Source organism: Ranitomeya imitator, chromosome 2 (genome assembly GCF_032444005.1).
Source record: "Ranitomeya imitator isolate aRanImi1 chromosome 2, aRanImi1.pri, whole genome shotgun sequence".
Taxonomy (NCBI): Eukaryota; Metazoa; Chordata; class Amphibia; order Anura; family Dendrobatidae; genus Ranitomeya; species Ranitomeya imitator.
Genome location: NC_091283.1, coordinates 482,627,666 through 482,654,484, shown reverse-complemented (window position 1 = coordinate 482,654,484; position 26,819 = coordinate 482,627,666).

Here is a 26,819-nt window from a genome sequence, read left to right as displayed (position 1 = left end):
GCGACCAATCAGAAGCCGCGACGTCATTCGCAGGTCCTGAAGGCGCTCATTTTAAACAAAGAAGCCGGCCGGTTACCAGCGTGATGTCCAGGGGCCGCCGGAGAGGTGAGCATATCAATATTTTTTATTTTAATTCTTTATTTTACACATCCCTATGGATCCCAGGGCCTGAAGGAGAGTTTCCTCTCCTTCAGACCCTGGGAACCATGAGAATACCTTCCGATACTTGATGTCCCATTGACTTGTATTGGTATCAGATATCGGTATCGGCGATATCCGATATTTTTCGGGTATCGTCCGATACTATCCGATACCGATACATTCAAGTATCGGACGGTATCGCTCAACACTAATCAGCACTAAATAGTCTAAGTTGGAGAAGTGAGAAAAATATGGATTTTTGTGTTACGCACCGAAAAATCCTTTTCTCAGAGACGCTTATTGGGGACACAGGACTGTGGGTGTATTCTACTGCCGCCAGGAGGCTGACACTAAGTAAACATAAAAAAGTTAGCTCCTCCTCCGCCGTAAACACCTTGACACTGGCCTCAGGCAATCTAGTTTGGTGCAGAAAAGCAGTAGGAGAACAACAAAAAAATAAATTAGCTTTAACATGTTAGAAACAAAAACACCAAATAATAAAGAAGAAGCCATTTGGCTAATAGGGTGGGTGCTGTGTCCCCCAATGAGCATCTCGGAGAAAAGGATTTTATGGAGAGTAACACAAAAATCCATATTTCTCCTTCGTCTCATTGGGGGACACAGGACTGCAGGACGTCCTAAAGCAGTCCCTGGGTGGGAAACAGACTCCACGGTATAATCCCTGAGCACCTATTGCCTATAGCCGTGCTACCGCTGTCTGGAAAATCCTCCTACACCGACTTGCATCCACTGAAGCCTGAGTATGGATATTATAGTGTTTAGAGAAAGTGTGTAGACTGAACCAGGTCGCCGCTTTGCAATCCTGTTCCACTGATGCCTAAGAGCCCAGGAAGCGCCCACTGCCCAAGTGGAGTGTGCCCTGATCCCAGCCGGAACGATTGTGCCTCTGATGTGGTAGGACTCCTGGATAGTCAACCGTATCCACCTGGTTATGGTCGATTTTGAGACCGCAAGTCCCTTCATGCGACCCTCAGGAAGGATGAACAGTGTGTCTGTCATGCTGAAAGGATGCCGTCCGAGACACATATCTCCTGAGAGCTATCACTAGATCTAGCGTATGGAGAGCCCTTTCCACACTGTACATTGGCGCCGGACAAAACAAAGGCAAGACAGTGTCCTCGTTCATGTGGAACGAGGAAACAACCTTGGGCTAAAAATGGGGTGCTAGCCTAAGCACCACCTTATCCTGATGAAAAGGCAAAAAGCAGAGCTCGACAGGATAGTGCCACCAGCTCCGAGACCCACCTGATGGATGTTATGTCCCTTAGAAATACTACCTTCCAGGAAAGGTATGTCAAGGAAATGTCCTGAAGAGGCTCGAATGGAGATTCCTGCAGGACCCCTAGGACCAGCTTAAGGTCCCAAGTGTCCAGGGGGGCCTTGTAAGGCGGTACCATGTGAGCAGCGCCTTGTATGAAGGTCTTCACCTGTAAATTGGTAGCGGTCCTGCCCTGAAAAAGGACAGAGAAAGACGATACATGGGGCTGTTTAGGCCTCGTACACCAAAGTGCCAGTAGTTGTAACACAAGTGAACACCAGGCATACAGAAAACAAGTTCCACTAACCAGCAATTCTACAAGAACGTGGCAGAAGTTTATTCTGGAAGTGAGTACAGCTTAGTGGGAAGCTGGGAGAGGCCCAAACAAGATTCCAGGTGGGGACCAGGGTGATGCAGAACCATTAATAGTCCTGAGAATGCTGTGGGTCAGAGAAGGTCGTCTGTATGCACACAGTGGTGAACTACAAGTGCCAACCTAGTGTGAAAGATTTCGAGAAGGAATTCTAATTCTTGCCTCATTGGAGCATCTGGAAAAGTAGCCGCTTTTTTGCGCAAACGGAACTGCCCCTATCGCTGCCACCATCCTTCCCAAGACTCTCATGCAAAAGCGGATGGTATGAGGGACCCGCACTTCCTGCCGGAGTGTTAGGACCTTGTCCCAGGGGAGTATTGTGAGCCCTCGGGAAGTGTTGAAGATCTTCCCCAGAAACTTCTTGTCCGGAATGGGGATGATAACTCCGCTGAGCCGAAGAGACTCGACAGCCTTGAATAAGGCCCATGCCCTGAATTCTGAAGTGGGAAAACGAGACCGAAAAAATCAACTCGGGGGGCAGATGATAAATTCTATCTTGTGCCGTGAGGATACCAGCTCTCTTACCCATCTGTCGTGATGAAGGTGAGCCAGACTTGGCGAAACCAGAGTAGGCGGTCCCCACCTTGCTGGCGACGACCGAAGACTGCCTCCAGTCATTTGGATGAGAATCTGGAGGACCTAGATCCTCTAGATCTTGGCCGGTGGGACCGCATCCTTCCCAACGGGTTGGTTCTGTCTGAGATCTGACGATCCCTGTTCTGATTAGGCCGACCTGAACTGACGGAATCGGCCGCTGTGGTCAACCCCAGGTTTTGAAAGGACCAAAACTGTGCCTCAAAACGTTGGCGAAATGGCTGTTGATTCCTTTGCTGCAGGAGGAAGTTGCTCTTCCCCCCTGTGGCGTCAGAAATTGGTTTATCTAATCTTTCACCGAATATCGGCCACTCTGAGAGGGCAAAGAAGTAAGGGACTTCTATGAGGTTGAGTTTGCCCGCCATGTCCTCAACCATAGAGCCCTCCTAATGAAGATTATGTTTGCGGCAGCCAGTGCTTCGCAGTTTGCCGCATCCAAAGATGCTTTAATCAAAAAGTCTCCTGCTAGAGCGATCTGATTTGAGATTTCAGCCCCCTTGGATGGCATGTCCTCATCCATTCAATGACTCTGATCAGGATATCATGGTCTTAGCTACCCAAGTCGCAAGAGGGCTGAACTTGAAGCTTCAAACACTGAGCGAGCCAGGCTCTCAATGAGACGATCAGCTAGATCCTTAAAGGGACACTGTCACCTGAATTTGGAGGGAACAATCTTCAGCCATGGAGGCGTGGTTTTGGGGTTTTTGATTCACCCTTTCCTTACCCGCTGGCTGCATGCTGGCTTCAATATTGGATTGAAGTTCATTCTCTGTCCTCCGTAGTACATACCTGCACAAGGTAGTCCATGCATAGACTACAGGGGTCTTAACGCCATCACCGTTAAGAATAAATATCCTCTGCCCCTGATATCTGAGCTTTTTGATAGGCTTCGGGGAGCAAGGGTGTTTACTAAACTAGATCTGCGGGGTGCTTACAACCTGATTCGCATCCGTGAGGGGGATGAATGGAAGACGGCTTTTAACACCAGGGATGGGCACTATGAGTATCTTGTGATGCCCTTTGTGCTCTGTAATGCCCCAGCCGTTTTCCAAGACTTTGTAAATGATATCTTCCAGGATATGCTCTCCACCTCGGTCGTAGTCTATCTGGATGATATTCTCATCTACTCTCCAGATATTGACTCCCACCGGAGAGATGTTTGCAGAGTCTTCGATCTCTTACGAACTAACTCCCTCTACGCCAAGTTGGAGAAATGTGTGTTTGAGCAGGAGTCTTTACCTTTCCTGGGCTATATCATCTCCGCCCAAGGATTGGCTATGGATCCTGCCAAACTACAGGCTGTGATGGACTGGCAGGAACCCCATTCACTTAAAGCGGTGCAGCGCTTTATGGAGTTCATTAACTATTATCGCCATTTCATTCCTCATTTCTCAACTTTGGTAGCTCCCTTGGTAGCCCTCACCAAGAAGGGAGCAAATCCCAAATTGGGGTCTGTGGAGGTCTCCAAGGCTTTCACTTCTATTAAATCCTATTTTGCTAGCGCTCCCATTCTACATCGCCCCGATGTAGATAAGCCGTTTATAATGGAGGTGGATGCCTCTTCTGTTGGTGCTAGAGCAGTCCTCTTCCAAAAGGATGCTCAAGGTCGGAAGCATCCTTGCTTCTTCTTTTCCAAAACCTTCACACCAGCAGAGAGGAATTATTCCATCGGGGACAGGGAGTTGCTAGCAATGAAGTTAGCCTTTTCAAAGTGGAGACATCTCCTGGAAGGGGCTCGTTTTCCCTTTCAAGTATACACAGACCACAAGAATTTGGTTTATTTACAGACCGCCCAGCGGCTAAATTCTCGCCAGGCCAGATGGTCCTTGTTCTTCTCTCGGTTCCATTTCACCCTCCATTTTCTTTCCGGGGAGAAGAACATTCGTGCCGACGCTCTCTCTCTCGCTCCGTTGTATCATCATCTGAGGAGGAAGAGGAGCCTCGGCTTATTGTCCCTTCCGAGAGCCTGAGAACCGTGGCCCCGGTTTCGCTAGAGTCTGTGCCTCTGGGCAAGACTTTTGTACCATCCAGTTTGCGTCCGGAGGTTCTCTCTTGGGCTCACTCGTCTAGGGTGGGTGGACAGTTTGGAACCAAAAGGACATCTGAGCTCCTGGAGAGGACATATTGGTGGCCGCATATGGCCCGTGATGTCGCAGACTATGTTCGGGCATGTGTTTCCTGCGCCAGGAACAAGTCTCCTCGTCAACGACCAGCTGGGTTGCTTCATCCCCTGCCGGTATCAGACAGACCCTGGGAGATGGTCGGGATGGATTTTGTGGTGGGCTTACCCAAGTCTCGTAGCTGCACCATTAATTGGGTTATCACCGACCATTTTTCCAAAATGGTGCAGTTGGTGCCTCTTCCACGGCTACCTTCTGCACGGGCTCTGGCGGCGTTATTTATCAAACACATATTTCGCCTACATGGTATGCCGGACAAAATTGTCAGTGACCGGGGTCCCCAGTTTGCGTCTCGGTTCTGGAGAGAGCTTTGTCGCATACTCAGCATTGAGTTGAATCTCTCTTCAGCTTATCATCCCGAGACGAATGGGTTGGTAGAGAGGGCCAACCAGACCTTGGTCACATATCTTCGACATTTTGTCTCAGCCAGGCAGGATGACTGGGCATCCTTGCTACCGTGGGCGGAGTTTGCGCTGAATAACGCCATAGCCAACTCCACCGGACAGACCCCATTCCTCCTAAACTATGGTCAGCATCCGCGGGTACCTGTGCCTATGCCCGTGTCTTCCGCCGACTCCAGGGTGGCAGACTGGGCTGTGGAGGCGCAGCATCTCTACTGGTCACAGAAGGTGAAAAAAGTGTCAGAGAACCTCCAAAAGCAGATGAGTGGAAGCATGTGACCAAAAGAGGCAAGAAGACCATGGAGAAATCACCAACCACACAACTGAAGAACCGATATCAAATCTTTGTAGAGGATGAAGATGGCACACCTAAGGATGAAGCAATACCAGCAAGCAAAAAAGAAAAGGGCACACAGCAACAAGTGACAGCAAAAAGTACAGCCAAGAAGCAACGAAGAGTGGTGGTGGTGGGAGACTCACTACTGAGAGGCACAGAAGCAGCCATCTGCAGACCGGACATAACTGCAAGAGAAGTATGCTGCCTTCCAGGTGCGATGATCAAGGATGTGACCGATAGGATACCAAAGCTCTTCAGCTCCAAGGACGTCCACCCATTTCTTCTGATACATGTTGGCACCAATGACACGGCAAGGAAGGACCTACTGACAATCTGCAAAGACTTTGAAGAGTTGGGGAAGAAAGTAAAGGAACTGGATGCACAGGTAGTTTTTTCTTCTATCCTTCCAGTAGACGGGCATGGCACCAAGAGATGGAACAGGATCCTTGATGCAAACAACTGGCTAAGACGATGGTGCAGACAACAAGGATTCGGATTCCTGGACCACGGTGTGAATTACTTGTACGATGGACTCCTCGCCAGAGACGGACTACACCTCAACAAACCTGGGAAAGACACATTCGCCAGAAGACTCGCTACACTCATCAGGAGGGCGTTAAACTAGAAGAAGAGGGGACGGGAAGAAAAACATTAGACTTGAACAAAGAAGATCCAGGAAAACATACTCATAAGGGAGGTAAGAACATTTCTAAAACAATCCACAGCGAGGAGATTGGAACAAAACAAAATCCTCTAAACTGCATGCTCGCAAACGCCAGAAGCCTGACAAACAAGATGGAAGAACTAGAAGCAGAAATATCTACAGGTAACTTTGACATAGTGGGAATAACCGAGACATGGTTAGATGAAAGCTATGACTGGGCAGTTAACTTACAGGGTTACAGTCTGTTTAGAAAGGATCGTAAAAATCGGAGAGGAGGAGGGGTTTGTCTCTATGTAAAGTCTTGTCTAAAGTCCACTTTAAGGGAGGATATTAGCGAAGGAAATGAGGATGTCGAGTCCATATGGGTCGAAATTCATGGAGGGAAAAATGGTAACAAAATTCTCATTGGGGTCTGTTACAAACCCCCAAATATAACAGAAACCATGGAAAGTCTACTTCTAAAGCAGATAGATGAAGCTGCAACCCATAATGAGGTCCTGGTTATGGGGGACTTTAACTACCCGGATATTAACTGGGAAACAGAAACCTGTGAAACCCATAAAGGCAACAGGTTTCTGCTAATAACCAAGAAAAATTATCTTTCACAATTGGTGCAGAATCCAACCAGAGGAGCAGCACTTTTAGACCTAATACTATCTAATAGACCTGACAGAATAACAAATCTGCAGGTGGTCGGGCATCTAGGAAATAGCGACCACAATATTGTACAGTTTCACCTGTCTTTCACTAGGGGGACTTGTCAGGGAGTCACAAAAACACTGAACTTTAGGAAGGCAAAGTTTGACCAGCTTAGAGATGCCCTTAATCTGGTAGACTGGGACAATATCCTCAGAAATAAGAATACAGATAATAAATGGGAAATGTTTAAGAACATCCTAAATAGGCAGTGTAAGCGGTTTATACCTTGTGGGAATAAAAGGACTAGAAATAGGAAAAACCCAATGTGGCTAAACAAAGAAGTAAGACAGGCAATTAACAGTAAAAAGAAAGCATTTGCACTACTAAAGCAGGATGGCACCATTGAAGCTCTAAAAAACTATAGGGAGAAAAATACTTTATCTAAAAAACTAATTAAAGCTGCCAAAAAGGAAACAGAGAAGCACATTGCTAAGGAGAGTAAAACTAATCCCAAACTGTTCTTCAACTATATCAATAGTAAAAGCATAAAAACTGAAAATGTAGGCCCCTTAAAAAATAGTGAGGAAAGAATGGTTGTAGATGACGAGGAAAAAGCTAACATATTAAACACCTTCTTCTCCACGGTATTCACGGTGGAAAATGAAATGCTAGGTGAAATCCCAAGAAACAATGAAAACCCTATATTAAGGGTCACCAATCTAACCCAAGAAGAGGTGCGAAACCGGCTAAATAAGATTAAAATAGATAAATCTCCGGGTCCGGATGGCTTACACCCACGAGTACTAAGAGAACTAAGTAATGTAATAGATAAACCATTATTTCTTATTTTTAGGGACTCTATAGCGACAGGGTCTGTTCCGCAGGATTGGCGCATAGCAAATGTGGTGCCAATATTCAAAAAGGGCTCTAAAAGTGAACCTGGAAATTATAGGCCAGTAAGTCTAACCTCTATTGTTGGTAAAATATTTGAAGGGTTTCTGAGGGATGTTATTCTGGATTATCTCAATGAGAATAACTGTTTAACTCCATATCAGCATGGGTTTATGAGAAATCGCTCCTGTCAAACCAATCTAATCAGTTTTTATGAAGAGGTAAGCTATAGGCTGGACCACGGTGAGTCATTGGACGTGGTATATCTCGATTTTTCCAAAGCGTATGATACCGTGCCGCACAAGAGGTTGGTACACAAAATGAGAATGCTTGGTCTGGGGGAAATTGTGTGTAAATGGGTTAGTAACTGGCTTAGTGATAGAAAGCAGAGGGTGGTTATAAATGGTATAGTCTCTAACTGGGTCGCTGTGACCAGTGGGGTACCGCAGGGGTCAGTATTGGGACCTGTTCTCTTCAACATATTCATTAATGATCTGGTAGAAGGTTTACACAGTAAAATATCGATATTTGCAGATGATACAAAACTATGTAAAGCAGTTAATACAAGAGAAGATAGTATTCTGCTACAGATGGATCCGGATAAGTTGGAAACTTGGGCTGAAAGGTGGCAGATGAGGTTTAACAATGATAAATGTAAGGTTATACACATGGGAAGAAGGAATCAATGTCACCATTACACACTGAATGGGAAACCACTGGGTAAATCTGACAGGGAGAAGGACTTGGGGATCCTAGTTAATGATAAACTTACCTGGAGCAGCCAGTGCCAGGCAGCAGCTGCCAAGGCAAACAGGGTCATGGGGTGCATTAAAAGAGGTCTGGATACACATGATGAGAGCATTATACTGCCTCTGTACAAATCCCTAGTTAGACCGCACATGGAGTACTGTGTCCAGTTTTGGGCACCGGTGCTCAGGAAGGATATAATGGAACTAGAGAGAGTACAAAGGAGGGCAACAAAATTAATAAAGGGGATGGGAGAACTACAATACCCAGATAGATTAGCGAAATTAGGATTATTTAGTCTAGAAAAAAGACGACTGAGGGGTGATCTAATAACCATGTATAAGTATATAAGGGGACAATACAAATATCTCGCTGAGGATCTGTTTATACCAAGGAAGGTGACGGGCACAAGGGGGCATTCTTTGCGTCTGGAGGAGAGAAGGTTTTTCCACCAACATAGAAGAGGATTCTTTACTGTTAGGGCAGTGAGAATCTGGAATTGCTTGCCTGAGGAGGTGGTGATGGCGAACTCAGTCGAGGGGTTCAAGAGAGGCCTGGATGTCTTCCTGGAGCAGAACAATATTGTATCATACAATTAGGTTCTGTAGAAGGACGTAGATCTGGGGATTTATTATGATGGAATATAGGCTGAACTGGATGGACAAATGTCTTTTTTCGGCCTTACTAACTATGTTACTATGTTACTATGACATTTGGGACCGCACTCAGGATGCCATTTGGGCCTCCAAGGAGAGAATGAGGTCCTCCGTCAATGCACATCGGCGCCCCGCTCCGACCTTTGCTCCTGGGGACTTAGTGTGGCTCTCCGCCCGTAACTTCAGGCTGCGAGTTGAGTCCACTAAGTTTGCTCCTTGCTACTTGGGCCCTTTCAAGGTCCTCGAACAGGTTAACCCAGTGGTCTACCGTCTGGCCCTTCCGCCACATCTGGGTATCACCGACACCTTTCATGTGTTCCTCTTGAAGCCCGTATACATGTCCTGGTTTTCCGAGTCATCTGCTGGGACATCGGGTTCGTCTACGGACGATTATGAGGTGAATGCTATTTTGGGCTACAAGGTGGTACGTGGCAAAAATTTTTATTTGGTGGACTGGAAGGGTTATGGTCCTGAGGACAGGTCCTGGGAGCCTGCTGAGAATATTCGGGCTCCGCAGCTGATTGCTGCCTTCGAGCGTGGTGAGGTCCAAGGAGGGGGGGCCTGGGGGGGGTAATGTTGGGGGTCGAGTTCCCGCCTCTGCACAGGGGGAATCTCGAGCCATCTCCGCTTCGGTCTCCCATTCTTCTCCTGCCGCAGTGTAGCCTGCTCAGCGGAGACGTCGGTCCCAGCGTCTCACTGGATCTGATACTGTGCGAAGGGTTACTTCTGTCTCTCCAGGCTTTACTATTGTATCCTGCACTGCTCTGCAGCGAGCAGGCTTTTCTGGGACTAAGTCCTGCTTTGCACACACTGAGCATGCCCAGGGCAAGATCTCTGAGTGGAGATCTAGGGTCACATGCTCAGGTACTGCAGCAACTTCCATTGGTCCTTCTTGGAAGGTCCTGTAGGTGCTAGGACTAAGTCCTGCTTTGCACACACTGAGCATGCCCAGGGCAAGATCTCGCAGTGGAGATCTAGGGTCACATGCTCAGGTACTGCAGCAACTTCCATTGGTTCTTCTTGGAAGGTCCTGTAGGTGCTACAACTATAAAAGGTTCTCATGACCGCACGGCCATGGACTAGTATCAATTTGTGTACGAGCTCAGTGCCATTGTGGTCATGTTTATGTGTGTATTCAGGGACCCGGCTGAAATAAGCCCCTAGAATGCTGGCACCTCCGGCGAGGAGTTTGGTGTGTGTATATTCAGGGACCCGGCTGAAATAATCCCCTAGAATGCTGGCACCTCCAGCGAGGAGTTTCATGTTTGCATTTGATTGCATGACCACCATCTGCTCTACTAAGTAGCTGTATTCCTCTGTGAGCCAAACAGGGCACAGCGTTATCCTTGCTAACAGACTCTGTGAAGTAACAGAGTCTGTTTATACCATTATATTGTACCGCCATATCTAGCTGCAGGTGCTTTCCTGCACGGTGGAACCCGGGTTGCGAACGCACCAACTTCTCCTAATAAATATATATATTTGGTGCGTTCCGCCAACCCTAACAGGACTCTTCGGAATTGTAATCCAAGTTTTGCTCACTAACCTCTTCTGCCAAGGGAGAGCGAGAGACAGAACTCATGGATGCCAAGGCACAAGACGGACCCAAAGATGCTGTGTGGCTTAATTTCCCCAGCGTCTGATTAGAGAGAGAGCAGCCCCTGGAGGCCGGAGGTTCCTGTGAGATGGAAGATTCCTCCAAGACAGGCAAACCACTGTCTCTGCCCCTATCTGGGGCCTGAAGGGACTCGATTGCTCTAGATAGCGACACCATAGATTGCAACCAAGACAGGGCCCATTACGGGGGCACGACACACTGGGCTCTGTCGCAGGGGAGGGCTCCTGATCTCGCTCAGACTCGCAGGCCTCATAGAATCGATTGCTCTGGGCATGCATAAAAACAGACCGATAGGTAAAACATGAGGTATATAATACCGTGTGGGTCTTGGTCCTTCTAGACCTGGTGGGTCTGTTGAGAGAGAAAGTGAGAGCGAGGAGCTGCCAAATTGGGGGGAGTAACACTTACCCCAGTCCTGTGACCCTGGATCCTGCAGAGCAAAGTAAAAGGAACTGATCCTCTTCAAAAAATGCGCTCTCTGCTCAAAGGGGCAGAACCGTAAGCAGACGCGCTCCGGAGGCGGGACTTTCACCCGTGGCCTAGTACCAGCAAATGCCGGGGACTTCATTTTTGGTGCCTGCCTGGGGATACGGGAGCGGAGCCGATGTGAGCCCGCCAGAAGACCCACCGAAAACCGAATTTCCTCCACCGACCTGGACCTGCCAGACGATACAGGGATAGAGGTGTTCGCATGGAAGCGCCAGGAAGAGCGCTGTAGCAGGAGCCCTCCCAACCCCCTACTCCTGCAATGGATTCCAACTTCAAGTTAGAGAGGTGGCTGTGTATAGGAAGGTGCAGGCACCCTAGCTCCATCTTCCCTTCAAGGGATGAGGAGAGGGACCGTCCGCCTCCTTCCATCACAGCAGTCTTAGCATTGGTGATGCAGTGGGGGGCCGCATGGACTGCACATATGCACCTGTAGAGCCTAGGGTTTCAATACCTTAGGGTGGTCAGGGCTGAGTCCGGCATCTTGTCCCACGTTGCGGGAGAGGATACATGGAGGCGACACTCCATGTGCTCGCCCGTTGTTGGTTTGGGGAGATCGGACCCCTTCAAAATGGTCCGCCACCCCTGTCTAATCTTCATGGTAAAAAAAAAGAGATAATAAAGGTCTGGGAAAAACCAGACATGTGCCTCCTAAACACACTAAGCATGAACTGGGTTAGCCTGCAGCCAGTGTCAGGGTGTATACGGCGGAGGAGGAGCTAACTTTTTTATGTTTACTTAGTGTCAGCCTCCTGGCGGCAGTAGCATACACCCACAGTCCTGTGTCCCCCAATGAGACGAAGGAGAAATATAGACATAAGCTACATTTATGGGATGAAATAATTAAAAATTGGCATGTGCATATGTGTTCATGTTCACCCCTTTGCGATGAAGCCTCTAAAAATTTCGGGTGCAAGCAATTCTCTTCATAGGTCACATGCTTACTGAAAGGAAGTCCACCTGTGTGCAATCTAGCTGTCACGTAGTGGGCGAGTATATACACACCTTTTCTGGAAGGCCACAGAGGCTGCAACACCATTAAGAAAGATGCACCACTAACCATACAACACCATGAAGACCAGAGAGATCTCCAAACAAGTCAGGGACAATGTTTTTACAAGTCAGGGTTGGGTTATAAAAAAAAAATCCCAACCTCTGATGATCCCCTGGAGCACCATCAAATACATTATCATCAAATGGAAAAAAACATGGTACCACAACAAACATGCTAAGAGAGGGCCACTCATCAAAACTCTCAGCCCAGGCAAGCTGGACATTAATCAAAGAGGCAACATAGAGACCAAAAGTAACCATGAAGGAGCTGCAGTGTTCCCTAGAAGTGTTCCCTAGCAGACTGGAGTATCTGTCCATATAAAGACAGTAAGTCTTATACTCTATAGAGGTGGCCTTTATGGAAGAGTGGGAAGAAAAAAGCCTTTACTTACAATTTTTGTATTTAAGACTCGCTTTGAGTTTGCCAAAAGACATGTGGGAGACTTCTCAAATGTACGGAGGAAGGTGCGGTGGTCAGATGTCTTTTTTGGCCACCAAAGCAAACGCTATGTTTGGTGCCAAACGAACACAGCTCATCAAACCAAAAACATCATGCCCACAGTAAAACATGGTGGTGGCAGCATCATGCGGTGGGAGGTTTTTCATCAGTAGGGACAGGAAAAAATGGTCTGAGTAGAGGGGAAGATGGATGGTGCAAAATACAGGGATATCCTTGAGTAAAACCTGCTTAAGTTTGTCAGCGATTTGAAACTGGGGCTGAGGTACACCTTCCAACAAAACAGCGGCCCAAAGAATACTGATAAATCAACAGTTGAGTAGTTTAAAGTGAAACATGGCAATGTTTTGGAGTGGCTTAGTCAAAGCCCAGACTTTAATTCAATTGCGAATCTGTGGTCAGACTTGAAGATTGCTGTTCACCAGAGGAAACCATTTAACTTGAAGGAGCTGGAGCAGCTTTGCCTTGAGTAATGGGCAAAAATCCCAGAGGCCAGATATGCAAATGTCATAGAGACTTATCCAAAGCAAGTTGCATCTGTAATTGCCACAAATGGAGGCTCCACAAGGCACTAACTTTAGGGGGGTGAATAGTTAAGCACACTGAAGTTTTCAGTATTGTTGTCCTATTTGTTGTTTGCTTTACAGTAAAAAGAAAACCAAAGGCTCACAGCTGTAGGCATGTTCTTTACATGAAATATCAAACAATAGAACCACAACGGAAGCTTAGATGCCAATAAAAAACTAAATTTTATTAATAGTACAATTAAAAATTCAATTAGAGTCCAATTACAGTCAGTGGAGATACATGAGACAGAATTATACTGTCTGCTGAGGAAAATACATACAATACCTAATATAAATCATATGATCCCAAATAAATACATATAAAATCCACAGGAATCAATAAGGCATGAGTGTTACACAGTACATCTATATATAAAGGCCATAAGTGTGCCATAAAAGGAGAAATGCCTAAGGGATATGAGCTGGATTAATATGCCTACAAGAGCAATGGCTGCTGACAAATGTCACAGATACCAAGGGTTAAATCAAATGTATGTTGGCAGACAAAGCTAGCCTAACACATAAGGTGTATGAACCTAAAAAATCCCTGAATAATACTACTGTATCTATTCACATAGTAGCCAAAAAGTGCATGCTGTGCAAAAGTGCAAATATATATCCACAGGGGTCAATAAGGCATGAGTGTTACACAGTACATCTATATTATAAGGACCATAAGTGTGCCATAGAAAAAGAAAAAGAAATGCCTAAGGGAATATAGGCTGAATAAATATGCCTAAGAGAGCAATGGCTACTGAAGAGTGTCACAGATACCAAGGGTTAAATAAAGTGTATATTGGCAGACAAAGCTAGCCTAACACATAAGGTATATGAACCTAAAGGATCTCTGAATGATACAGCTATATCTATTCACATAGTAGCCAAAACATGCATGCTGTGCTAAAGTGCAAAGGCATAAATGGAGGTAGGAATGTATTTACCTATAGCAGCAGACCAGTAGATGGATCCCGACGCGCGCTTCGCGGTTAAGCTTCGTCCAGGGGGATAGTCTATCCCCCTGGACGAGGCTTAACCGCGAAACGTGCGTCGGGATCCATCTACTGGTCTGCTGCTATAGGTAAATACATTCCCCCTGTGCTAAAGTGCAAAGGCATAAATGGAGGTAGGAATGTATTTTCCTATAGCAGCAGACCAGTAGATGGATCCCGACGCGCGTTTCGCGGTTAAGCCTCGTCCAGGGGGATAGACCATCCCCCTGGACGAAGCTTAACCGCGAAACGCGCGTCGGGATCCATCTACTGGTCTGCTGCTATAGGTAAATACATTCCTACCTCCATTTATGCCTTTGCACTTTAGCACAGCATGCATGTTTTGGCTACTATGTGAATAGATATAGCTGTATCATTCAGAGATCCTTTAGGTTCATATACCTTATGTGTTAGGCTAGCTTTGTCTGCCAATATACACTTTATTTAACCCTTGGTATCTGTGACACTCTTCAGTAGCCATTGCTCTCTTAGGCATATTTATTCAGCCTATATCCCCTTAGGCATTTCTTTTTCTTTTTCTATGGCACACTTATGGTCCTTATAATATAGATGTACTGTGTAACACTCATGCCTTATTGACCCCTGTGGATATATATTTGCACTTTTGCACAGCATGCACTTTTTGGCTACTATGTGAATAGATACAGTAGTATTATTCAGGGATTTTTTAGGTTCATACACCTTATGTGTTAGGCTAGCTTTGTCTGCCAACATACATTTGATTTAACCCTTGGTATCTGTGACATTTGTCAGCAGCCATTGCTCTTGTAGGCATATTAATCCAGCTCATATCCCTTAGGCATTTCTCCTTTTATGGCACACTTATGGCCTTTATATATAGATGTACTGTGTAACACTCATGCCTTATTGATTCCTGTGGATTTTATATGTATTTATTTGGGATCATATGATTTATATTAGGTATTGTATGTATTTTCCTCAGCAGACAGTATAATTCTGTCTCATGTATCTCCACTGACTGTAATTGGACTCTAATTGAATTTTTAATTGTACTATTAATAAAATTTAGTTTTTTATTGGCATCTAAGCTTCCGTTGTGGTTCTTTTGTTTGATATTTGTTGAAATTTGGGAGTGCTTTATTTTTAGGCTATTGCTTTGGATAATAATGTTCTTTACATGACCTGATGCAAACCCTCAAAAAATAACAGTGAAACTACAATTTGTGAAGTAGCAAAACGTGAAAAATGATAATGGAGTGAGTACTTTTGCAAGCCTGTTATGATACGGTGGTCTAGGAGCAACATGGAACGAGCTCTGAAGGACGTGGTAACTGTACTGACCGCAGTCCCTAAGCTCAACACGACACTAGAAGTAGCCGTGGAATGCTCCTAACTCTCCCTAGGCATCTCGTCACAGCCTAAGAGCTAACTACCCCTAAAGAAAGAAGCAGGAAAACTATCTTGCCTCAGAGAAAATCCCCAAAGGATAGATTAGCCCCCCACAAATAATGACTGTGAGTGGAGAGGGAAAAGACATACACAGAATGAAACCAGGATGAGCACAGGAGGCCAGTCTAGCTAAATAGAAAGGACAGGATGGAATACTGTGCGGTCAGTATAAAACACTACAAAAATCCACGCAGAGTTTACAAAAAATCTCCACACCTGACTAAAGGTGTGGAGGGCAAATCTGCCTCCCAGAGCTTCCAGCAAGACAGAATTAATTCACACTGATAAGCTGGATAAACATAGAAAGCACAGAATGGATAAGTCCACAATCTATGGACAGAAAAGAGCAAGCAAAAACTTAGCTTAGCTGAACTGGTCAGGATAACAGGGAACTCCAAAGAGATGTGAATCCAACCAGGAACCATTTACAAGTGGCACTGGCTGAAGAAAGAGCCAGACTAAAATAGCCGAGCAGAAGAGACGATAAGTGGAGGCAGCTGATGACAGCTAACTCCAAGGAGCAGCCATACCACTAGAAACCACAAGAGGGAGCCCAAGAGCAGAATTCACAAAAGTGCCACTTACAACCACCGGAGGGAGCCCAAGAGCCGAATTCACAACACAAGCCATTGTATGTGTACAGTATGTGGACAGAAAAATAAAGAGTTGAGGCTCTTAGAAGAAGGAGAGGAAAAAACAAAATGGCAAAAATTAAAAATGCCTGGGCTCTTAAACGTTAAGTGAGTAGCTTTTCCCAATGCATATGTTAAATGGAGTTAAAAAAAAACTTGATGTGAACAGATCTTTGTTCTGTGTTTGTATACAATACGTAAGATTCATCACTTCCATTTTTTTACAGTCATATTTCTTTCTTTGTCTTGTGGTATTCATTGACATTTTTTGTACCAAATTCTTAAAAATGATGCACATGGTTCATGTATTTTACGCAAAATCAAAAATACTCTTTGGACTTAATTCATTATTGCATTTGCACTGTTTTATGTTTAGTCTTTGGTGTTTTAGCTTGTTTTTGATATGCGCAAAATTCTTATTTGAATTTGTGTTGCTTCAATTCTATTTTATGCGTGTGCTTGGATTTCTTTATGCTTGCCATAATTTGTGTGGTTTTTGATTTCAATAATGTACTCCAGTTCCCCAGCTGGAGTAATTTTATGTATGCCTAAAACATTTTGCTAATTTTGCTACATTTTAGCATAACTAGTGCATTTTTGCTATAAAGAAGAGAAAAAAGTAAGTTAAAAGACAAAAATAAACCATCTTTTGTTTTTGCCCAAATATCATGAACCACTTGCGCCAACCTCAAGATTTTATTGCAAAAAAATCAACAAATGCCACAAGACAAGAAAGAAAAGTTAGTTATAAATATCCTGAAAATTATGAAGCTGGCCATTTATTTTTGTCTTTTATGACTTTTAAGAGCAAAAAGTCACATGTTCAATTAAAATGTAAAATTTGCACAAAATTTTCAGTCGTACATAAATTCTCTGTCGAAGAGAACTGCAATACATTTCAGGCAAAAATGTTGTGACTATTTAAAAAGTTGACTTTGATAAATCGGCCTCAAACATTTGGATAACAAAAATCTGCAAATATTAGTGAATATTATATACCGTATATATAAAACAACAAGTGAACACATGTAAAATAGACTGAAAAAAAGGTGCAAACAAACAGAAGAATCAAATCAGGCAAATGAGGCAACTCAAAAACAGGCTAAAATTAGATAAAAAGGTGCAAATGTAATAATAGATCGGGCCCTAAGGGCTTATTTAGCCAAATTACTTGGTAAGGTTAGTGCCTTGTCTAACTAAGTAGATTTCTTATGGCTTTTGAGAGGTATAGGCCTCAATTCTTCAAGAAAGGCAACTTTTCTTGTTGTACTGGATGAGGAGGCAGGTGGAGTCAGACGCTCCTGAATCACGAAAAAGTGCATGCATGCAGAAATCTTACACAAGTCCCTGACTGATTTAAGATTTCCGGTATAAGTAATGCCATATCTTATCATGAATTGAAGGATCTGTGGCGTCTCACTCCCTTTGCACCCCTGTCATAACCTAGTTCCACCCAGCGCTACCCACTTTAGTGTAGTTGGGAAAAACTGTCATGAAATTCCAAAAGTCGCAACATATTTGCACTACTCCATGTTGCTCCAACATTTTATGACTTTTCAAATCTATTCTGGCAAAATTGCTTTGATGAATTGGTAGAGTTATATATACTGAGTTAGTGTAAACACAGTCTTACCTGGGTGACCTTTTCCGTAACATTTTGCGTCCTCTCAAAGGCATTGCTGGGGGCAACAATTTCAATCTCGGTGGTGGAAGCAGACCGGTGCTTTTCGAGGTTGAATTCCACAAAGTTGAGGGTAAACTGTGGTATCTGCCCGATGGTTCTGTACCTCATGAGGTCTGCATCTGTGGAGGAATTCAAGAAGCTTAGCTTCATTTTTTACCTCACTTTTCAAAAATAGAGAATTTAAAATAGTAAGAATGTTGTTAAAGGGACAGCTGTATTTCTCTAGTCTGATGCATCGAGAGCGGCCCTTTAAAGGGGCTTTCCACTACATTGATATTGATGAGCTATCCATATCAGATCCGTGTCATAATTTCATCATTTTTGAGTGCTGTTTTGGCTAATAGGAGAGTGGACCTATTCCAATACTATGTCGCCCTTAGACAACAGGGCATAGTCTGATGAGAGATCTCTTTATAGGGGATGTTAACTACTTTATAAAAACCTGCCCCCAGATGATTCAGTGTATCTCTATATTGTTTTTAGCCATCCAATCCACCCCACTTCTGGGGTCTTGATCCATCTGAATCTAGTGCCTGCAACAGGGGTGAATTAGACACAAAATCACCAGAAGGAAACAGGGTAAAGAAACATTGAATCATGTGAATGGCAGAGAGGTCGGCTTAGGCATACAGTATTTGCAATTCTTTTATTACATTATATGCTTCTGGACAAGTGATAAAGTAGTAGACAAGCTGCTTTAAGGCACAAGAAGTTAGTGTAGGAAAAAGTTTCACCCAAACAGGGTGCCATAACTCTGAACATACAATGCTCACCCGAATTGAAGGCAGCTCGTGTCAACCTCTGATGAAGAGTCTTGTTAGCTTTTCTTGCCAGCAGCAGCGCAAGGTCCTCAAAATTTAAGATGAACATGATGACTTCTCCTTCCTCGTTCTTTACTGGAACAACATCAACTAAGCACCGCAGGCCGGAACCTATAAAGCATAGATGAGAGTCAAGAGTCCATACCAGTTGGCACCAACCAAGTTTTCCTGCTTTTGCTGGCACTACCTGATGCCACTTTTTGCCTGGGATTTTCTGCTTGGGCTCAGAGAGGATCCAAATGAAAGCCCCCATCAAATTGTCCATACAGTCTTATTAGACACAAGGATATTTTCTTTTTAACTACATAAACCAACTGTCCTATACAACATATCCACAGTCATGTATGGCAAATCTCCCATGTTCAGTAATATCATACAGTCCCAATTTTCCAGAGACAATCCCACAACCCTAAATGGAAAAGGTGTGTGGCTTATGCAAACCCACCCATAGTGTCTATTTCTGGGCAGTCTTGGGGGCAGTGTGTTATATGCTCCCTTCTGTGCTGCTGTGACCATTCAGACTGTAATAATGATTATTTGCTCAGTATCTGGCTCTAGGTATTCTCATGATGGACTATAACATAATCAATCAATGAAAGAGTAAAATGACTTCTGGAAAAAAAATCCACAACAACCAAGCAACACACACGTTTTATATTTCCAGTGCTCATACAGTGGACAGCAAAGTCTGACTGGTTGCTTGGTGCTTGTCTGGCAGTGAAGGTTCCAGCTTTTTTCCTTGTACGCTTTTCCATCTGCTATATTTCCACAAAATGTTGAATGTTCCACAGAAAAATGATGTAACAAGTAGTTATCCGGCCAGGCATATACAATGCATCTAATGGAAATTATATACGATGGAGTACTCCTCTACTCAAATCATTAATTAAACCAGCTCTAACATGTACTTTACGCTCGTCTATGTTTCGGCGCATTTGATTTAATTAACGGTTTGGTAAGTGGCAGGAATTGCCAGGAGGCGCTGCCCATGGTCCATAATTGCTGGCCTGAAAAGTATCAATTATATCACACAGCAAGTGTGTATGGCTTCGAGAGTTGAGTCCTGATCCTAGGGAAATTCTTCCTTTAGCACTTGGTACATACGTACCATTTTTGCTTGATATCTGATTAAATGTTTTTACTTACATCTTTACAAAAAGTTACAAATAAAACCGACAGTAAAACAGAACAAGAACCCAGCCAAAAGGGATTGTACAAGAAAGCAAGAAATCGTCAGCATTTTCCCCCCCAAAAAAACAGCTTATTTTTGTTGTCTAATACTGCAGAGTCTTTAGCTGAATATTTACCTAAGGGCTCACACAATGAAATCGGATGAGTGCAATCCAATAAAAAAATCGGATAGCACTTGGCCCAATGTTATACTATGCGGCAACTCACATCTGGGATTATTTTCTCATGCCGATTTGGCAGCATGCTGCGATTACTTCCAAAAATCAAATCTCACCCACCCAAACAAGTCTCTGGGTGTGTGGGAAGCATCAGACTACACTCGAAAGTCATCCGAGTGCAGTGCGATTTCCGCAGACGCCGGCAATGGAGGAGATGGAGAAATTACTTTCTCTCCTCTGCACCTGTACTGCTTTTCTCTCATGTGAGAGGATCGGAGCACAGAGCACTGACACTCGGATCACACTCTCAGCAGAGCACGAGCCGAGGGTCATTAGCATATCACATCCAATGCTCTTGCAATGGATGTGATACGCTAGTGTGTCTCTGGCCTAAAGGTACCGTCACACTAAGCGACGCTGCAGCGATACCGACAACGATGTCGATCGCTGCAGCGTCGCTGTTTGGTCGCTGGAGAGCTGTCACACAGACAGCTCTCCAGCGACCAATGATCCCGAAGTCCCCAGGTAACCAGGGTAAACATCGGGTTACTAAGCGCAGGGCCGCGCTTAGTAACCCGATGTTTACCCTGGTTACCATTGTAAATGTAAAAACACAAACACTACATACTTAAATTCCAGTGTCTGTCATGTCCCTTGCCTTCAGCTTCCCGCACTGACTGAGCGCCGGCCGTAAAGCACAGCGGTGACGTCACCGCTGTGCTGTGCTTTACGGCTGGCCGGCGCTCACCAGTCAGTGCGGGAAGCTGACGGCCGAGGGACCTGACCAGACACCGGAATGTAAGTATGTACTGTTTGTTTTTTTACATTTACAACGGTAACCAGGGTAAACATCGGGTTACTAAGCGCGGCCCTGCGCTTAGTAACCCGATATTTACCCTGGTTACCATTGAAGACATCGCTGAATCGGCGTTACACACGCCGATTCAGCGATGTCTGCGGGAGTCCAGCGACAAAATAAAGTGCTGGACTTTCCCCAGCGACCAAAGATCTCCCAGCAGGGGCCTGATCGTTGGTCGCTGTCACACATAACGATTTTGTTAACAATATCGTTGCTACGTCACAAAAAGCAACGATATCGTTAACGATATCGTTATGTGTGACGGTACCTTAAGACTGGGGCCACATGGCTGTAGACTCTTTCTTCTGAGAAAATCAGGCCTGTTATGCTAATGACACTTTCGGATGAAAGAATCGGAGCGCACTATGAAAACAGGTGGACAACAAAATTTCTCCATCTTCTCCATTGTGTGAATCGATGGAAATTGAACTGTACTAGGATGACATCCGAGTGCAATTTGATGTTTTCCATGCACTCATATAGACTTGAAAGGCTGTGTCTTCTGATTACAGAATTAAATCGCAGCGTGCCGAGACGTTTTTCACTGACAGTTTCTGTCAGTGAAAAAAACTGTTATCAGCACTGCCACATTGAGTAACACTGGTCCGAGTGCTATCCGATAAGAAAAAAACAGATAACGCTTGTCCGATTTAAATGTTCGTATGACCCTGGCCTAAGGGCTCTATCAGACAAACCATCTGTATGTGCGCTGTCCATATGAAAACTGGATAATACCCTGCAGTAGTCGCTTCCCTATTTTGTATCAGACTCACTCATTTAAGTCTATGGGGGTGCAAAGCAAATTGGATCCAATATGGATCACCCGTATAGCATTCTATTTTTACAGTTACATTTTAGAATTTTGATGTATAAAAATGGATGGCACACGGAAGTAAAATACGGACACACTGAAGACACATAGATTGCATATGGATGAAATAGAGATGACAATAAGGATGAAAATTGTGTGTTTCATCTGCATGAAAAATGGCTGATTTTTCCTACGCTCTTCTGAGCCCAGATTTAGGCTGGTTTCACATCTCCAGTTTTTTTTTGTATGATAAAAATGCATCGAAGATCTGTTCTTTTTGTCCCGTCTTTTTTGGTGCATGTGTCTCCTTTTACCTTGTGTGACAAATAAAAAATGAAGGTTTACAAATCTTCTCAAAACCTACTAGACCAGGTTTAGACAAGCCTATGAAAAATCATCTGTTTCTCATCCAGAAAAACTGACGATTCTTCAGCCATATAGTGTTCGGTGTGTCGTTCATAAGTCTGATTTTGACATTCATATCACATCTATATGGCTTCTGATTTATGCATGAAAAAATAAAAAAGTATTTCACGGCCAAATGCATTTTCCTATGTTATTACTGTAAGAGCCATGTATCCATTAAAAATAGATGCCATACGGATCGTGTCCACATGGCATCTGTTTTTCATGCACCTAGTAAGATTAATGGTCAAGCCTTATTTGAAAAACAGATCAGAGTAGTGCATCCAAACTACCCTGTTGACTTGCATTGGTCTATATATTGTTCATGTGTAGTCCATTTTGCACATGCACAGCAAACATCGAAAATGCACTTGTCTGAACAAGCTCTAAGGCCATGGACACACTGATTTTTTTTTGCTGAGGTTGTGGAGCAGAACTGAGGGAAAGTGCCAAGTTTTTGTGGATTTTGAGGAGGATTTGGACAGTTTTTGCTCACTTTCTGCTCCAAAAAAGTCTCTGTGCACAAAACCATTTGGAAATTCTGAGAGGATTTAGCTCAGTTTCCACTTCATTCTGCTAAAAAAAACTCTTTGAAAAACTCAGTGTGCACATAGCCATAGGGTATGTGTACCTTGAGGTTTTTTTAGTAGTTTTCAGAGTCGAAACTGAGCTCTTAGTGAAAAACAGACAGCACTATGTGAGAATGTTGTTTTTTTTGCGTGGAACTATTCACTTGAATGTGTACTTTTGATAAAATCAAAATTGCAAAAAAACGTGATCAGCTACATGAAAAACGAGGAGAAAATTGGATGTGTGAAAGAGGCCTAAGTAGCAGCTTGACTTATAATAGACAAGAACCCTCCTTTAAATTGCGTAATATCCACACTTAACTGATACCATCTTACCAATTATTACAATGAGTCATCAGTTAAGAGGTGATTCACAGGGCTCCATCCAGTGGTCACAGAATGTTTGCTACACCGGGGTTCCACAAATCGATTCCCCCATTACTACTAGCTACTATGCTTTTCATCCAATAATAGTGTGCACAGGCATGAATCTCTACAATTTCTAATTTTTTTTTAAACCAAGCTTTTTTAATTGGATTTTTAGATACATTTTTTTGTCAGATTTTATATAGTAACATAGTAACATAGTTAGCAAGGCTGAAAAAAGACATTTGTCCATCCAGTTCAGCCTATATTCCATCAGAATAAATCCTCAGATGTAAATTCTTATAAAGAACCTAATAACTGTGAGATACAATATTGTTACGCTCTAGGAAGACATCCAGGCCTCTCTTGAACCCCTCGACTGAGTTCACCATCACCACCTCCTCAGGCAAGGAATTCCAGATTCTCACTGCCCTAACATTTTTAAATTGCTTTGTTGTGGGTGATACAGAGTGACAGTATCGCAGTTCAGTTTAATATTTTGGGACTTATGACGCCATTCAAGCAGAGAGCTTGGGGGTTAATTTCTATACATAGTTATCTCATTAACTTTCTTCTGTGAATCTTGAGCAGGGTTACACACTATATAACCCACTAGATTCCTACCTCTGGTTGCCAGTCATTAGTTCTACTTACCCTGGTTCACTCCCATTATTCTGCTCCTGCTTAGTTATCTTAGCTCCTGCTAAGTCATGTTTTTGACTATTCTACTGCTTGACGATTTGGTTCCTGATCCTGATCTCTTGCTATTAATCTGGCTTTCTAACCATCCCGTTCCGGCCTGCTTACCAGAAGCCACTCCTTGGATTCAACTCAAGGGCACCTGCGTAAATCCAGATCCTTGTACAGGGGTTCCCCTAGGATCTGCTAGAAGGAGTGGGTAGTGCAAACCCTATCTGTGAAGCCTTTTTATGTTCCTCCAGCCTTCCACTGACAATGGTCTTTAACACTGACTATACATGTGTAATGTATAGCTTAGTCTACCTGGTGCCGTCCATTTACCTCCCGCTGCTTCTTCTGCCCAGAGCGGCATTTTCTTACCCCTGTTTCCATGATGGTCACCACAGTGTCATGGGGAGTACAGTACTAAACCACACTTCCCCTGTCTATCCTTTGCTGTCGGATATGAAAAGCAGAGATGGTGTGGTTTTGACTTACTACTACATTCTCCATGCCACTGTGGTGGCTATCATGGAAATAGGAGTACCGGTAACAGAATCCCGATTTGAGTAGAGAAGACAATTTAATACAGCCAATCTTAGCTTGCGAGGCCTCAGAGGTAATTCACATAGTATTGCTCTTGCAAATATTTTAAAGATTATTGAGCAGATACTTCTAAGCCCACCACTTTTTCTCCACTGAAGATTGACAAATATGTTACTGCAGTTAGGGCAGACAGGTCTCAGGTTTCGTAAAGAGATCAAGACAATCCTTCTAAATATAAAGGATATAGGAAATTTACCTAGTGTAATGAGATGACTTCTTAACACACCATTCTTGAGAAATATTCTATATTTTATAAGCGGTAAAGGCTTCTTTTTGGTGAAAGAAATGGTTGGCTACTTTAAATTGGGCTTTCAGCAAAGTTAACATATTGTGGTGTTTAGAGGATGGCAATAAACAGAAACATTGATACAGTTTTCTAATGCATTTGTCAAGATATATTCTGGAAACAGCTGTTCCCTTGGCTGTGCCTAAGCCCAAGAGGAACCGTTTCTTGCAGCAGCCACAGGATGGCATCCAGTCTGGCACCCATAGACAGCCTCTTAAAGTCTGGCAGCATCTTGAACTCTTGTAGACATATTTCTATGGAAGTGATTTTTCCGATTTTCTGTCTGAGCAATCTGCTGAGAAAGGGTTTGCCTACTGTAGTGCATAGAAGAATATTGCTTAAGCATTGGCAAGGAGCTGATACACCCAGAAGTGCCATATGTGCTGTAATGTTTAGTTGGACTGGCAGTCCAGTGCTAAGTTAAATTACTGGAGATCTTCTTGGATTCCCCGTTGAGATCTAGCCACAACTTTTTCTGTGTTTCTCCCAGATTTAATCAATTACAAAATATTGGATACATAGAAGAGTTCTAGCATAAAAAACTGCTGCTCCATCTAGTCTATACCTACCAACAATCATAGCATACAATTTAAGACATTTATTTATCTCCCAAAAGATCACATTTTGGCCATGATCTTGAAGAGTACCAACATTTAACATTTATAGGACTGTCGTGACAAAAAGCTGGCAAGTATGCTAGTCAGAGCTTAAAGAGGTTGTTCAGTGAAAATAAGTTATGACCTAACCCATGGATAGGTGATAACTTTTTGATCGAAGGAGGTCTGACAACTGGGACCTGAACCGACTGGCATTACAGGAAACTCTTATTCCCGGTTAAAATGGAGTCGCAGTGCGCATACTCAACAGTCACAGCATCCTTTACCTATGGAGCTTCCAAGCGCAGCACCAGGTTTTGTTCCAGCAGCCCCATAGAGAATGAATAAAGCAGTAATCTGACATTGGATCTGCTGCTCCATTTTGTAATGTGGCTAAAATTTTCTTTTTGGGGATAAAACATTCCCAGTTGTTCTGATTGATGCGGGTCCTGGTGGTTTCACACTCACCCATCAGCAAGTTATCACCTATCCTGGAGAAAAGGTGATTTCTTGCTTTCACTGAATGACTCCTTCAAATCTTTCCCTTTTTATCTTAGAATTTTGTAATAGGGCATCTCATGAGCTAATCTGTCTCTGCCCTTAGCCACTTCAAGTTGTCTCAATGGATATATGTCCATCTCTGGAACCTATACATTCCCTTAGGGTACCGTCACACAGTGGCACTTTTGTCGCTACGACGGTACGATTCGTGACGTTCCAGCGATATCCATACGATATCGCTGTGTCTGACACGCAGCAGCGATCAGGGACGCTGCTGAGAATCGTACGTCGTAGCACATCGTTTGGAACATTCTTTCGTCACTGGATCTCCCGCTGTCATCGCTGGATCGGTGTGTGTGACACCGATCCAGCGATGCGTTCGCTTGTAACCAGGGTAAACATCGGGTTACTAAGCGCAGGGCCGCGCTTAGTAACCCGATGTTTATCCTGGTTACCATCGTAAATGTAAAAAAAAAAAAACAGTACATACTTACATTCCGGTGTCCGTCAGGTCCCTTGCCGTTTGCTTCCCGCACTGACTGACTGCCGGCCGTAAAGTGAAAGCAGAGCACAGCGCGCTGTGCTGTGCTTTCACTTTACGGCCGGCAGTCAGTCAGTGCGGGAAGCAGACGGCAAGGGACAGACACCGGAATGTAAGCATGTAGTGTTTGTTTTTTTTGCGCTGGTAACCAGGGTAAACATCGGGTTACTAAGCGCGGCCCTGCGCTTAGTAACCCGATGTTTACCCTGGTTACCCGGGGACCTCGGCATCGTTGGTTTCTGGAGAGCTGTCTGTGTGACAGCTCTCCAGCGACCACACAACGACTTACCAACGATCACGGCCAGGTCGTATCGCTGGTCGTGATCGTTGGTAAATCGTATAGTGTAACGGTACCCTTACTGTTGATTTTCCAACCACATATGTTGGTTTGTTCCAAACTTCGAATTTTCCTTCAGTAAAATAATATTTGCTGACACCGCTTTTAGTCTTACCCCAACTAATTTCAAATTGTGCCCTTCTTCTTCTAATTTTAATTTACAAACTCATTAATCTGGCCAAAGACTTGATCAACCCTCTCCTCTCTTCTGGAGGATTCTGATTGAGGAACCTGTCAGAACGTCAAACATTCAGTTTAAGATCAATAATCTCTTCC